We start from the raw sequence: 17,100 nt of genomic DNA, 5'->3' as shown, positions 1-17,100 counted from the left end.
TAATAATAACAATAATAATAATTATAAATATAATAATAATAATAAAAATTTGTTATAATATGTTGTTAATTTTATTATTGTTAAATTTTAAATCATTTTTATATTTTTACTGGTAGATAATTGTAAAAATAATTATAAAACGGGTAAAATACAGTAATAATTAAAAAATGATATAAATAATTATTATAAAAACGTTACTTTTGGGTTTTAAATATTGTTATTACTATTATTATTGTAGTTCTTATTAGTATAGATGTAAAAATAAAATTTTTATAACTGCAATAATTGCAAAAATAATGATAAAAATTCCAATAATGATAATTTAATTGCAATAATTATGATAATGAGATGATAATATGATGATATACCCTAAAAATTTTCCCAGAATCATAAAATGATTGTAAAAAAAAAACGTATTTGGAGTCTACTCTAAAAGGCTAGATTTCGCTAATTTATCGCTTATTCGACTTTTGTGATTTTTCCTTTTACCTTTTTATGGACAAATTCCTGTTATCATCATCATATTATCATGTTTATCATCAGTATTATCGTTATCATCATCATTATCATCATTTGCAATTATTATTATCATTTTTGCAATTATTATCATCATAATTTGCATTATTATCAATTATGCAATATTATCATCATTATTGCAATTATCATCATATATTACAATTATTCATTTAATAATTTATATTTTTTACATTATACTAAAAAACAACTAAAATAAAATAGTAATAAAATAATAACAACAATAATAACGCTTGATAATAATTATTTATATCTTTTATTTTAAATTTAATACCCGGTTATTACTATAATTATTACTGTTATAATAATTTTTCTACAATTATACTACCATTTAAAAATAATAATAATGATAATAATAACAATAATAATTTTATAACAATATTATAACAATTAGTATATTATGATTATACTTATTATTATTATTATTGTTATTATTATAGTTATGATATGTTTTTTGGCAATAATACTAATAATTAAAGTAATAATAATAATAATAATAATAGTATTAATAATAATAATAATAATAATAATGATAATAATGATAATAATAATGATAATAGTAATAACATAAAATAATGAAATGTTTATCGAAATTCTCTTTATTCTCTCTTTTTTTCATATTATTGTCATGATTAATAAATTTGTAATTATTATCATTATTAACCTAATAATTCAGAATCTTTCAAAAAGAATGGATAAAAGGTCATTATGAGTTACTACCCAAAAGGCTAATATTTTCGTTTTGATTTGCCCTTTTTCACTTTTTTGATTTTTTTTTTTACATTTTTTTTATTATATAAAAATGGACACAATTCCTTTATTATCAATATATATTTCGTGATTCTTATCATATTATGTTATCATCTCATTTATACATTAAATACATCTTATCATCATATTCAATTATTATTCTTATATCAATTTTTATCATTATAATAAATATTATTATAATATTTTACATCATTAATAACAACTACAATAATAAATATTATACAAAATTCTCTTTATTCTCACTTTTATCATCATTACTGTCATGATTAATAGAATTCTGGTAATTATTATCATTTTTACCCTAAAAATTGCCATAATGATCAAATGCATGGAAAAAAGGTCATTTTGGAATCTACTCTCAAAAGGCTATATTTCGCTAGATTTGCCACTTTTTCGACTTCTGGGATTTTTTTCTTTTACCTTTTTTATTATATATGGACACAATTCCTGTTATTATCATCATTGTTATCATGATTATCATCATCATTATCCTTATCATCATCATTATCATCATTATCATCATTATCATCATCATTATCATCATTATTGCAATTATTATCATCATTATTGCAATTAATTTACTTATTATTGCAATTATTGCAGTTATAATATATATTTTTACATCTTATACTAATAACAACTACAATAATAATAGTAAAAAACAATAATAATAACAATAATAACGTTTTTATAATAATTTTTTATATCATTTTTTTAATTAATATCGTTATTACTGTAATTTTTACTGTTATTATAATTATTTTTACAATTATACTACCAGTAAAAAAAATAATAATGATAATAATAACAATAATAATATTAATAACAATATTATAACAATTAGTATTATTATAATTATACTTAATATTATTATTATTGTTATTATTAGAGTTATAATATATTTTTTGTCAATAATACTAATAATTCAAGTAATAATAATAATAATAATAATAGTAATAATATTACTACTACTACTACTACTACTACTACTAATAATAATAATAATGATAATAATAATGATAATAGTAATAATATTAATAATCATCAAATGTTATCCAAATTCTCTTTATTCTCACTTTTATCATCTTTGTCATGATAATAGAATTCTGGTAATTATTATCTTTATTACCCTAATAATTGCAAGAATCATCAAATGAATGGAAAAAACGTCATTATGGAGTCTTCTCCCAAAAGCCTATATTTCGCTAGATTTTACCGCTTTTTCGTCTTTTGGGATTTTTTTTCTTTTACCTTTTTTTTTAATTACATATGGAAAGAATTCCTGTTATTATCATCATTATTATCATGATTATCATCATTACTATCATTATCATCATCATTATCATCATTGTTGATATTATTATCATCATTATTGCAATTATTATCATTATTATTGCAATTATTGCAGTTATAATAAATATTTTTACATCTATACTAGTAACAACTACAATAATAATAGTAATAACAATAATAACGTTTTTATAATAATTATTTATATCATTATTTTAATCAATATCGTTCGTACTGTAGTTATTACTGTTATGATAATTACTTCTACAATTATACTACCAGTAAAAATAATAATAATGATAATAATAACAATAATAATATTAATAATAATATCATAACAATTAGTATTATTATAATTATACTTATTATTATTATTATTGTTATTATTACAGTTATAATATATTTTTTGGGAAAAATGCTAATATTTCAAGAATAATAATACTAATAATAATGATAATATTAATAATAATAATAATAATAATAATAATAATAATAATAATAATAATAAATAATAATGATGATAATAATGATAATAATAAAGATAATAGTAATAATATTAATAATCATCAAATGTTATCCAAATTCTCTTCATTCTCACTTTTATCATCATTTTTCTCATGATTAATAGAATTCTGGTAATTATCATTATTACCCTAATAATTGCCAGAATCATCAAATGAATGGAAAAAACGTCCTTTTGGAGTCTACTCTCAAAAGATATTTTTCGCTAAAATTTTGCCGCTTTTTCGATTTTTGGGATTTTTTTCTTTTCCCTTTTTTAATTATATATGGACACAATTCCTGTTATTATCATCATTATTATAATGATTATCATCATTATTATCGTTATCATCATCATTATCATCATTATCATCATCATTATCATCCTTATTATAATTATTATCATCATTATTGCAATTATTATCATTATTATTGCAATTATTGCAGTTATAATATATATTTTTACATCTATACTAATAACAAAACAATAATAATAGTAATAACAATAATAATAACAATAACAACATTTTTATAATAATTATTTATATCATAATTTTCATTAATATCGTTATTACTGTAATTATTATTGTTATCATAATTATTTTTACAATTATACTACCAGTAAAAATAACAATAATGATAATAATAGCAATTATAATATTAATAACAATATTAAAAGCAATCGTATTATTAAAATTTATACATATTATTATATTATTTTATTATTACAGTTACAATATATTTTTTGATACTAATAATTAAAGTAATAATAATAATGATAATAATAATAATAATAATAATAATAATAATAATAATAATAATAATAAATATAATGATAATAATAATAATAATTATTATTATTATTATTATTATAATAATGATAATGATAATGATAATAGTAATAATATTAATAATCATCAAATGTTATCCAAATTCTCTTTATTATCACTTTTATCATCATTATTGGCATGATTAATAGAATTCTGGTAATTATTATCATTATTACCCTAATAATTGCAAGAATCATCAAATGAATGAAAAAACCTCATTTTGGAGTCTACTCTCAAAAGGCTATATTTCGCTAGGTTTTGCCGCTTTTTCTACTTTTGGGATTTTTTTTCTTTTGCTTTTTTTTATTATATATGGACACAGTTCCTGTTATTATCATCATTATTATCATGATTATCATCATTATTATCGTTATCATGATTATCATCATTATCATCATTATAATCATCATTATCATCATTATTGCAGTTATTATCATAATTATTGCAATTATTATCATTATTATTGCAATTATTGCAGTTATAATATATATTTTTACATATATACTAATAACAACTACAATAATAATAGAAATAACAATAATAATAACAATTATTACAATCATTATTTATATAAATATTTTAAATGATATCGTTATTATTGTTATTATTACAGTTATAATATATTTTTTGGCAATAATACTAATAATTAATAATAATAATAACAATAATAATAATAATAAAATAATAATATTATTAATAATAAAAATTAATAATAATTAATAATAATAAAATAATAATAATAATAACGATAATAATGATAATAATAATAAAAATAGTAATAATATTAATAATCTTCAAATGTTATCCAAATTCTCTTTATTCTCACTTTTATCATCATTATTGTCATGATTAATAGAATTCTGCTAATTATTATCATTATTACCCTAGTAATTGCTAGAATCATCAAATGAATGGAGAAAACGTCATTTTGGCGTCTACTCTCAAAAAGGCTATATTTCGCTAGAGTTTGCGCTTTTTCGACTTTTGGGATTTTTTTCTATTATTTTTTTTATTATATATGGACACAATTCCTGTTATTATCATCATTTTTATCATGATTATCATCATTATTATCGTTATCATCATCATTATCATCATTATCATCATTATTATCATTATTATTGCAATTATTATCATTATTATTGCAATTGTTATAATTATTATTGCAATTATTGCAGTTATAATATATATTTTCATAGCTATACTAATAACAACTACAATAATAATAGTATTAACAATAATAATAACAATAATAACAGTTTTTATAATAATTTATTTATATCATTATTTTAATCAATATCGTTATTACTGTAATTGTTACTGTTATAATAATTATTTTTACAATTATACTACCAGTAAAAATAATAATAATGATAATAATAACAATAATGATATTAATAACAATATTATAACAATTATTATTATTATTATTATACTTATTATTATTATTATTGTGATCAGTACAGTTATAATATATTTTTTGGCAATAATACTAATAATCAAAGTAATAATAATAATAATATTAATAATAATAATATTATTAATAATAATAATAATGATAATAATAATAGTAATAATAATAATATAATAAAAATAATAATAATAATGATAATAATGATAATAATAATGGTAATAGTAATAATATTAATAATCATCAAATATTATCCAAATTCTCTTTATTCTCACTTTTATCATCATTGCTGTCATGATTAATAGAATTCTGGTAATTATTATCATTTTTACCCTAAAAATTGCCATAATGATCAAATGCATGGAAAAAAGGTCATTTTGGAATCTACTCTCAAAAGGCTATATTTCGCTAGATTTGCCACTTTTTCGACTTCTGAGATTTTTTTCTTTTACCTTTTTTATTATATATGGACACAATTCCTGTTATTATCATCATTGTTATCATGATTATCATCATTATTATCCTTATCATCATCATTATCATCATTATCATCATTATCATCATCATTATCATCATTATTGCAATTATTATCATCATTTTTGAAATTTATTATCATTATTATTGCAATTATTGCAGTTATAATATATATTTTTACAACTATACTAATAACAACTACAATAATAATAGTAATAACAATAATAATATCAATAATAACGTTTTTTTTATTATTATTTATATCATTATTTTAAGTAATATCTTTATTACTGTAATTATTACTGTTATAATAATTTTTTTTACAATTACACAACCAGTAATAATAATAATAATAATAATAATAATAATAATAATAATAATAATAATAATAATAATGATAATAATGATGGTAATAGTAATAATATTAATGATCATCAAATGTTATCCAAATTCTCTTTATTCTTACTTTTATCATCATTATTGTCATGATTAATAGAATTCTGGTAAATTATTATCATTATTACCTAATAATTGCCAGAATCATCAATGAATGGAATTCGCAGGATTTGGCCGCCTTTGTTCGACTGTTGGATTTTTTTCTTTACTTTGTTATTATAGTATGGACACAATTCCTGTTATTATATCATTATTATCATGATTATCATCATTATTATCGTTATCATCGTCAATTAGACATCATTATCATTCAATATCCCCAAAATCCATAATTATCATCATATGCAATTATTATCCTCATTATTGCAATTATTATCATTATTATCGCAATATTGCAGTTATAATATATATTTTTTAACTCTATACTAAAAAAAACTACAATAATAATAGTGATAACAATAATAATAACAATAATAACGGTTTTATAATACAATTATTTATATCATTATTTCAATTTAATAGCGTTATTACTTGTTAATTATTACTGTTATAATAATTATTTTTACAATTATACTACCCCCCCAGTAAAAAATAATAATAATGATAATAATAAACAATAGATTTATATTTAATAACAAATTATATGTACAATTAATATATTATTATTATACTTTATTATTATTATTATTATTATGTTATTTATTACAGTTACAATATATGTTTTGGCAATAATTACTAAAATTAAAGTAAATAATAATAATGATATTAATAATTAATAATAATAATAATAATAATAAAAGTGATACTAATGATAATAATAATGGTAATAGTAATAATATTAATAATCATCAAATGTATCCAAAATTCTTTTATTCTCACTTTGTATTCATCATTATGTCATGATTAATAGAAAAATTCTGGTAATTCTTATTTCATTATTACCCCTAATAATTGCCAGAATTCATCAAATGGCATGGAAAAAAGTCATTTTGGAGTCTACTCTCAAAAGGATATATTTCGCTAGATTTTGCCGCTTTTTCGACTTTTGGAATTTTTTTATTTTACCTGTTTTTTATACTATATGGACACAATAAGTTTATGTCATCATTATTATCATGACGATCATATTATTCTTTCGTTATCATCCGCATTATCATCATATCATCATCATTATCATCATTATTGCAAATTATTATCATCATTATTACAGATTATTATCATGATTATTGCAATTATGTAGTTCAATATATATTTTACAACGATACTCAATAAAACAAACTACACTAATAATAATTAATAAACCAATAATAATAACAATAATAACGTTTTTTATAAAATAATTATTTATATCATTATTTTAAGCACTTTCGTTATTACTGTTAATATTACTGTGATAATAATTATTTTTACCAATTATATACCCAGTAAAGATAACTAAAATGGATAATAATAATAATCAATAATAGTAATAACAATATTATAACAATTATTATTATTTATTATGTTAGTATTACAGTTATAATTATGTTCTTTTGGCCAATAATACTAATAAATTAAAGTAATAATAATAATAATAACAATAAATAATAAATAATAAGAATAATAATAAATTAATAAATAACCAATGATAATGATAATAATAATGATAATAATATGGTAATAGTAATAATATAACAATCATCAAATATTATCCAATTCTCTTTATTCTTCACTTTATCATCAGTATTGTCATGATTAATAGAATTTCTGGTAATCTATCCTTTTACCTAAGAATTGCCAAGAATCACAAATGAATGGAAAAAAGGTCATTTTGGAGTCTACTCTCAAAAGGCTATATTTCGCTTGATTTTGCCGCTTTTTCGACTTTTGGATTTTTTTCTGTTTACCTTTTTTATTATATATTGGACACAATTCCATGTTATTATCATCCACTTATTATCATGATTATCCTCATATTATGTTATCATCATCATTATCATTATTATCATCATTAAGCATTATTGCAATTATTATCATCATTATTGCAATTATTATATAGTATTGCAATATATTAAAAGGTTTGACACCTACATTAAGATAGAATAATTTTGTATGCCTAAATAAACGGGTATTTGTTACCACGTTACCCTTGGTAGAGGTTTTCAATGTCAGAGGACTCACGCTTATGCAACAATAGCTATTACACATGTACATGCACACCGCACACAAACACACCACACACACAACACATTATATATATATATGTATTTATATACCTATATAAAAGTATATTTCGGTCTATTTGTATATATTGTATACATATGTTATACATGTATATCTTATCTATCTGTCTGGTCTTAAGATATATATTTTTATCTATTTTTCTATCGATCTTTCTAATTTACCTAATATCTGTCTATGTATGCTGTATCTATCTATGTATATAAATAACAAATGGTATATGTGTCGTGTTTGTTTTTGTGTGTTTGCTTGTGCGTCTTCTTCCATGTGTGTGTGTCCTAATACATGAATATACATGCATACTATATGATATGATATAATATATATATAGATATATATATATATATATATATATATGACATATATCTATATATATATATATATATATAAGATATAGATATATACATAATATATATATTTTACATATTATATATGTATTATATATATAGATATGGATACCAAAATATATATATATATATATATATATATAGATATACACATATATATATATATATATATGTATACACACACACATAAGGTAACGGTGAAGATGTCCCTTGCTTCCAGAGTTGGCTGTGCAGAGGTAGTACGCTGAGCGACTGCACCTTGCCCCCAGGACAGAGTCTAGACTCCGGTGTCGACTGTAAAGAGTAATGCGTGGGAAGTAAGGCCTCATGGATACCCATTCAAAACCTGACAGTGGCTGATGGCGTAGGCGGTTGGGTGGAGCCTTGTTGGACAAGGGGAGGGGCATAGTACAGTGTTGGTAGGCGAACTTCTCCATTAAGGACCTGAAGGTGCCAGTGGTGCAAAGCTGGGCAACTTGGGAGGAAGTGGAGCGTCCAGAAGATTTCGTCGGGGGAGCGAGGAGACGTTGGTTGGTGTGGGGCCGCTGCCTGACTTTCCTCGAGGACTTGGCGCACCAGAGCGCCGCTAAACCTGGCGGAGGTGCACCGACGAGGTGCGTGGCAGCTCAAGGTAGGCCGGCCATGCCATGAAGGAGACCTATGACCGGTGAATAGGTGAGTGAGGTTACAACATAGGTGACAGAGGTATCTGCATAACCGCGTCGGAAGCGAGGGCTCTCGCCGACGTACAGAGCACCTGGGAAGGGCCATACACGTGGTAGCGGCCCTCTCTGATGCGCCTATCGAATTCGCAGAGGGCGAAAACGACCGGTCGTTGTCACGTGGACCGGCTGTGGCGTTACCATAGGCCAGGAAGCTAATCTCTCCGGGGGCCATGGTGAAAAGAAGATAGCCCCACTAGCGGCGATGAGGACTTGGCAGACGCTGACCGAGATGAGGACGAGCAATTTAGACGGTGAGGGGCGGATGCAGCAGACGGTCAATGGTGACCATTGAGCAGGCGTGGGGCAGGAAATACCCCTCTGGGTGCCACTGCCAATCTACTGCCGCCCAAAACCTCCTCCAGAGCGACCCAGAGAGAGCGAAAGAAAGCTGCGTTGGATGAAAGATTTTTATGCTTTTGAGAAAAATGATTTTCAATTACGGTTACTTTGTTTGGAAAGAATTTCGTTTGTTCCTGAGGACTAATTTTTATTTAAATTTTCTGTAGTTTGTTTAGGTTTAGGATGGTCAGAGCAGACGGGTCGTCTGCTTGGATAGGGGGGGATAGGCTACGCCAGTGGGTCTTTGTCTCTGTGCGAAAATGTGTTAACATGAAGGGACCTGGGCAAACATGACGCAGTGGCTGTGAGCGGAGGAGCGGAGGAACAAGCCGAGGGATGGAGGTTGGTTGCTTGCTCCTGTTGAAGGAACCTCGTGTGTGCCCTTGTGACCTGATATAATTTGTGTTGCCCTGTTATAACCAGGATCGGCAGTGTGACATGCGGGTTTTCCCCCTGTATTGTGCCTATAGAAAAGTGTACGGGTATAAGAACTTTGTAAATAAAGGAAAGACTGTCATTTGGTTTATTCGTGCCCTGCCTCGCCCACTTGGCGTTTCCTCGTGGTGTTCTGGGACGCTGTGGTGCTTCGGTGCCTCTGGAGCTGCTAAGTGTTTCACGAACCTGGGGATAGCACGCCGTCTTCCTAACCTGGGCTTTATGTTGGTGGCAGAGAGACGAGGCGGTCGGCGTAACAATATAGTGATATATACAGATATAGTATGTACATGTGAGAGAATTATAGATGGATATATATATAAGTTAGATACATTATACATACATAATATTATATATATATATAGATATCAGGATATATACACATACACACACACACCACACACACACATACGCACTCACACACACACCCACACCCACCACACACACACACACAACTGATTATATATATAGTAGATAGATATAGATATATATATATTATATATTATATATATATATAATTATATTTAATATATAATGCTATTATATATAATACGTATTATATATATATATATATATATATATATAATATATCTATAACTAATATATATAATATAATATATATATGTATATATATATATATATATATATATATATAAATATGCTGTGTGTGTGTGTTGGTGTGTGTGTGTGTGTCGGGTGCTATATATATATATATATATATATATATATATATAGATTAGATATAGAGAGATAGATATATATATGGATATAGATATATAATATTATATATATATATATATATATGTGTGTGTGTTGTATATATAGAGATAGATTATTATATATATATATATATATATAGATATAGATATATATATATATATAATGATAGATATATTTATATATTATGTGTGTGTGTGTGTGTACATATATATATAGATGAAATAGATATAGTATATATATATATATAATGATATATTAATTATAGTATAGAGAGGATCAGAAGCTATATAGGGAGTATGTATAGAAACAATATATATATATATAATATATAATTATATATATATTATATATATATAGATAGATGATAGGATATAATTTATATATATATATATAGATATATATAATATAGTAATATAGATATAATATATATGATATATATATATATATTATGATATATGCATATAGAGATGCAGGGTAGTATATAAATATATAAATATATATATATAGTAGATATATATATATATATATATCTAGATTATACAATATAAAAGTATATATATATATATATATATATATTATATAATAATCTAATATAGATATATATATATATATAATCTTGTTACAATCAAGTGTCTTGCTCGAATAAACTCTCTTAATGGGGGGAGAGTTGTTTAATCAACAAGGGATTAATTCAAAAAGGGTACAGAGCAACTTAATGTTACACTTCTAAAGTGTAAGTTCAAATCTGAACATTCTTATCAAGGATAATTATTATCTTTCAATAGTCTAATGATTTCTAATTTGTTCTCAACCTTCACTTACTTAACATTAAATCATGGTATTTTTGATATCTCAAAGGATGTAACAAGTGTGGAAATTTAAACACTAGTAGATGCTTACATTGTATTACTAAGAAATTAATTACACGCTGGCAACTCCCAACAAGTATTATAATATAAAATGAATGTGAAACACCGTCTGACCTTCAATTAACACGATTCAAATAAGTGGGCAGCTCAAGTTTATCGGTAGAAACTATAGAAAAACAACGTCATTGCTGCACCAAAATAAAAGAAAAATACCTCCGGTTCTGACATATGACTCTGGGCATCACCCAAACACCAGTCCTTTTTAGACACCATCTTAATAGAATATGCAATTCAAATCACACACTATTACATATTATATATCATATAATCATGATGGAACGGGGTACCGAGTAAAACAAACTTACAGCTAAATTATAGCCCAAATTATAGCCTAGGTCAAAACTATTTCCCTTTGACAACTTTTTCACTATGATAATATATAATTTCTAAGCGTGTTGTGATTATCCTTATCAAAAATTATTTAGATTCTTCTAAAAAATAAACTGCACAGTTCATATAAATACCTGTTCATGCAAGATTCATAGGGAAAGGCAAACTCAAAAGATTCCTTTACTTGAGAAATCGATTATAAACCTACTCTAAGTTAAAAGATGTATATGTATATATATATATATATATAGATAGATATATGATATATATATGGATAGCGATAGATATATATAGATATATATGAGATATATAATATAGATATATATATATATAGATAGATATAATTATATACACCAATGAGACATAGTGAAACACCACACATAGACACACAACACAACCACTACAAGAAAGATATATATATATATATATATTATATATATATATGTTATATATATAATATGTTATTAGATATTACATAATAATATATACATATATATATATTATATATATAATATATATAGATATATATATATATATATATATATATATATATATGTGTGTGTGTGTGTGTGTGTTGTGTGTGTTGTGGGTGGTGTGTGTGTGTGCATGTGTCTCTGTGCGTCAATAAATATAAATTTCTATATGACTATATATATACTATATATATATATATATATATTATAAATATAATATGTATATGTATATGATATATAATCTAATATATATATATATATATATAAATATATATATATCTATCATAATATATATATATGTATATATATATATTATATATATATATATGATATATACATATATATATATTAATATATATTATATATATATATATACTATGTGTGTTGTGTGTGTGTGTGTGTGGTGTGTGCATGTGTGTGTGTGTGTAAGTTATATATATATATATATATATTAATATAGATATATCTATATATATTAATATATACCCTTCTTTCTTTTTAGTATATATATATTATTATTTATTTAAAATATATACAAATATATATGTATGTGTGTGTGTGTGTGTGTGTTGTGTGTGTGTGTGTATAAAAGATATATATATATAATATATATATATAGATAGATATATATATATATATATATTTATATATTATTATACATATATATATATATATATATATATTATATATATATATATCTAATATATATTATTATATATATATATATATATGTGTGTGTGTGTGTGTGTGGTGTGTGTTGTGTGTGTGTGTGCGTGGTGTGTGTTTGTATATGTGTGTGTGTGTATAAGTATATATAATATAATAATATATATATATATATATATAATATATATATATATATATATATAATATTACATTTATATATGTATATATACATATATTATAATTATATATCTATATATATATATATATATATATATATATATATATATATATAATTTATATATATTATTATTATATGTATATATATATACATATATATATTAATATATACATATATATATATATATATATATTAGATATATGATATATATATATATATATATAAACAGACATGTGTGTGTGGTGTGTATGTGTGTGTTTGTGGTGGTATGTTGTGTATTATACTGTATAATTATACACACACATATATATATATATATATATCTATAGAATATATATATATATATATTATAAAGATATATATATATATATAATATATATAATATATTATACCGGAATGGGTTTGCCACGCAGGTGTGTCGAATTGCAAGCACAAAGAGGTATATCAATACGCGCCGTGAAGAATATCATCTTATTGCAAAAACGTTTCGAAGGTTACACAAAGCTTATCTCAATGCTGAAGCAGAAACAGATAAAATTCGTTAGATGATGATTTTAACATAAAAAAGGGGAGGTTCTGGAATTTTAACAAAAATACGAAAATAAAACGGTTAGACACAATAAGCTAAAACAAAATAATAAAAACAGAGAACATAATACAAGAAATATATGCTAAACTGTAAAAACATAATAATATTATAACAATGATAATAGGTAATAATAGCTAAACAATAAGTAATAATAATGATAATAAATCAATAAGAATGAATAATAATTAATAATAATAATTAATAAGATAAGATAAATTGCTATTAATAAATCATTAAATATATCAAAATTCTCTTATCTCACTTTTATCATCATTATTATCATTGATTTAATAAGGGAAGTCTGGTAATCATTATCATTATATCCTAATAATTGCTATATTGTCGCTAGATTTAGACGCTTTTTCGACTTTGGAAATTATTTGTATTTTACTTTTTTTATATAATATGGATTTATATTATAATTATTATAATCATGATTATCAGCATGATTATCGTTAATCATAATCATAATCAATCCCTATCATCATTATCATTCACTAGCATCATCCATTATCCATCCTTATTGCCATATTATGATCATCATATTGCTTATCATCATTATCATTGCAATTATTTGCAGTTATAATATATATCTTGCAACTATTACTAATAACAACAACAATAATAATAGGTAAATAACAATAATAATAACAGAGAGAGAAAGAGATAGAGAGAGATAAAGAGAGAGGAGAGTGGGAGAGACAGAGAGGAGAGAGAGAGAGAGAGAGGAGAGAGGGAGAGGGGATATATATAAGATAAGATATATAGAGATTATATATAGTATAGATAATAATATAGTCATATATAACCATACACACCACACACACACACACACACACACACACACACACACCACACAACCACAATACAAACGCCACACACACAGATATATATATATATTATATAGATATATATATATATATATATCTATATATATATATATAAATATGTATATATATACAGATATATATGTATATATATATATATGTATATAATATATATATTATATATATAATATATATATATATCTATATATAATATAGATATTATATTACACATACTATCTATATATAATAGATATATATATTATATATATATATATATAATATATATATATATATATATCTTGCTATATGGGATAATACCTAATATATATATTATATATATAATATATATATATATAGAGAGAGAGAGAGAGAGAGAGAGAGAGACGAGAGAGCAGAAGGAGAGATATTAGATACATAGGATAGAAGAGATAGTAGAAGATAGATAGGATGCCATATACATATATTGTATTATAATATAATATAGGATATATATATATATATATTATATATATATATATATATATATATATATATATAATATATAGCTCTATATGATATATGATATATATATATATATATAATATATATAAGCACAAAGAGGTGTATCAATCGGAAGTGAAGAATCTCATCTTTATTTTGCAAACGTTTCGAAGGTTCACACACGCCTCATTCTCAATGCTGAAAGCAGAAACCAGATAATAATTCGTTAGATGAGATTTACCTAAACAAGGGAAGGTTCTGAATTGTAACAAAAATTACGTAAATAAAACAACGGTAGGACACAATAAGTAAAACCAAAATAATAAACAGAGAACATAGTACAAGAAAATATGCTAACTGAAAAACCATAATAAGAGATAAAGTAGTAAAAACTGACCAGATTTGGTTGTTTGTGGTAAAGGGTGGTTAATGTGTAAACAAGTAGTTGAAGTGGTTACGTTGTTTCGTTCGGCTTCTTTTGATTAGGAGGGAGTCAGAGGTGATGAGGTCATGGCGGGAAGACATTGAGAGGATTAAAATATTGAAATCTTGTTCGAAAAAAAGGGTGTGAGGTTCAAGTGAAGATTCTCTTATTGCCGAGAAGGATGGTTTGCTCAGCGTGGAGGCCATTGTCGGATGCGGTTGTCGCAGCCATCGTAGAGGTGACCCACGTACCATAGCTTGTGCAGCTAGGACAGGTAATTAAAGTATACCCATTAGAAACATAAGTCAGAACTATAGTTTCCTAGGTTGTTTCAGTGAACTTTTGCTATGTATTGGAGTTACTTGAAAAACAAAAGTGAACTTAATCTGGGGAGTTATCTGTAGAGGTGTTTTTAACTGTTTCCGATTTCATAGCTTAATCACCCAAATATGTAGTTTTAACCATACTTATGGTCTCTTTTGACAGTACAGACAGTTTTGCTGGTGGGAGAATTGTGTGCAAAAAGTTTTTGTTATTTTATCAGCACACAACTGTAATGGGTATCCATTGTTGTAAGAAGTTTTTTAGAAATAACAATTCTTGATGAAAGGCTGCCCAGTTTACTACACAAATTGTAGGCCCTTAGGTGATCAGGAGTTTTATACTGTTAATTTTGTATATATATGGGGTAAAAACTGAGGAAGTGTAGGCCGAGGCCAGGAATGTTGGTTTACGGAGATACTAGTATGGAAGGTGACGTTTTCTGTGGTAACCATAGAGCTAAAAGAGGATAGTTGTTGTTCTTTTGCACTTCACATGTAAAATTGATACTGGGGTGTTTGGAATTCAGATAAGTTAGGAAAAAGATTTACAGTGGGTAAAGGGTGAACTAAACAGAGGGAAAGAGCGTCAATGATCGACGATAATAAGAGGTCATGAATTCAGGCGTGCATTTTTTTATAGCCAGTTTTGTTCGTGATAAACTTAGAAATGCAATGGCATAGGAGGGCCCTCCTATGCCCAAGCATTTGTGAAAGTAGGTTAATGATTTCCGGAGTGGATTATGTGTTGTGACATTGGTTGCGGTTTGAGGTTTTGTGGTTTCGTCACGTCACTGATTACGTCACGGTCACTGAACTACTCTGCACATTATGTACGTGTGGAGGGTGTCGGATTCTGTCCACCTACATTATCCTCTTCACTCTCGATAA

This window comes from Penaeus monodon, unplaced genomic scaffold, assembly GCF_015228065.2.
Source record: "Penaeus monodon isolate SGIC_2016 unplaced genomic scaffold, NSTDA_Pmon_1 PmonScaffold_70, whole genome shotgun sequence".
Classification (NCBI taxonomy): domain Eukaryota; kingdom Metazoa; phylum Arthropoda; class Malacostraca; order Decapoda; family Penaeidae; genus Penaeus; species Penaeus monodon.
Note: the sequence above shows the minus strand (reverse complement) of the source record.